General features: G+C 37.0%; 1 pseudogene; it reads right to left on the bottom strand.

Moving 5' to 3' along the window:
* Positions 1 to 990: 990 nt before the first annotated feature.
* Positions 991 to 1,452, bottom strand: LOC149252172 (cytochrome P450 750A1 pseudogene; annotated as a pseudogene).
* Positions 1,453 to 1,707: the final 255 nt, after the last annotated feature.

Raw genomic sequence — 1,707 nt, 5'->3', positions numbered from 1 at the left:
AGCAAAGAAAACATAATTTGAATTTTGAAGTTAATCTCAAACATATACATAATAATGATAATCTAAAAATGTGATATTGTTGCCCTCAATTGGAACCACATTACATCCATCTAACATAGGATCTATCATGGGATGAGAGGGATCGAATCCTTGGAAATGCAAACGTTTTTTTTTAGTGTGCAATTTGAGGAAGAAAAAGCTTGCACCTAGAAAGATTTAATCCCTGGAGATGAAAACCTTTTTTTAGTGTAGAATTTGAGGAAAGAAAGTTTGCACCTCTAGAGATTTGATCCCTCGCAATGCATGATTTGATCTCTTTAGACGCATGATAAATCTGGTATTAGATGGATCTAAATTAGTTTAAATATACAATTACAATATATATATATATATATATATATATATATATATATATATATATATATATATATATATATATATATATATATATATATATATTGATTTATCAAATACCTTCCACATACCATCATACATTGAGTATTTACAACCAATTACAAATAACTCCATATATGAGAACGATATCATTTTTAATAACCTGGACATGACTAGATGTACAAAGCTAGAAAGGTGGGTACTATCATCATGGGTCGAATAATGGGAAAACCTATCAATTTTTTTCAGAATATCAAAGGAATTTGGGCATTCCGCAATCTAAGTGAAATTCTTAAGTCTTTTTTCACAACCATTCCATGGGGAAATAATGGACACGTAACCCTTAATGAACCTTCCATAGTATTATGTGTGGATTAGGGCACACAGTAGCAAGTAACATTAGTCAGAGCATCCAAATTGAAAATTGTGGCTATCTTGGTTAGATCTACCAGTACGCCACCTCTAAAAAAATGATGTGACCTAGCAGTGTACAAAAAGGTGTTTAGAAGATGCATTTCTTCATAAGCCAAATAATGGGAAAACCATTGGAGATAAATATAAACTGTCCCTTCCCTTGTTTCCTCCTACTGTTACAGTTTAGGGTGAAACGCTGATCCTCAACCTTGGATAGGCATAGAGCGGTACCTCTCTTGGAATCATCATTTCAGAGGCCTCTTTCATATCCAACTGGTAGGAATCACCTTCAACCCTCCAATCAAAATTGTGCATCAACTGAGCCACTACAAGTTCAATCGTATGAATAGCCATAGGAGCCCTTGGGCATCCTCTCCTTCCTGCCACAAATGGTATCATACTGAAGTCCGATTGATCTGTTAAATTGATATTCTCTTCTTCCATGAATCTCTCGGGCTTGAATTTGGAAGCATCTTGCCCCCACATATTGGGATCCCTCCCTATAGCCCACACATTTACCGTGACCATCATTTGCATAGGTATGTATTGTCCTCTTACTGTCACAACCTCCACATATTCACGAGAAATCGCTAGAGGCAGCGCTGGGTGTAGTCGCAGAGTCTCCTTCACCACAAAGTGAGTCATATCATGCTTGCAAGATTCGACTCCCTTACACTACCATGTTGGCCAACATCTGATCCGATTTCTTGCTGCAATTTCTTCATTACATGGGGATGTCTGACCAACGCACTCATTGCCCACTCTAACGAAGTTAATGTTGTCTCAAGGCTAGCGCTGAACATGTCCTACATAAATACAAATGCAATAAGTTGCAAAATAATGACTGACTGAAGTTTAAGAATGAGGGGCGAGGCATACAAGCACAAGGCCCTTGATGGT

Source organism: Pinus tabuliformis, chromosome 7, assembly GCF_031772625.1.
Source record: "Pinus tabuliformis cultivar Carrire ecotype Pingquan chromosome 7, CPIR1, whole genome shotgun sequence".
NCBI lineage: Eukaryota > Viridiplantae > Streptophyta > Pinopsida > Pinales > Pinaceae > Pinus > Pinus tabuliformis.
This window is presented reverse-complemented; position numbering and strand designations above follow the sequence as displayed.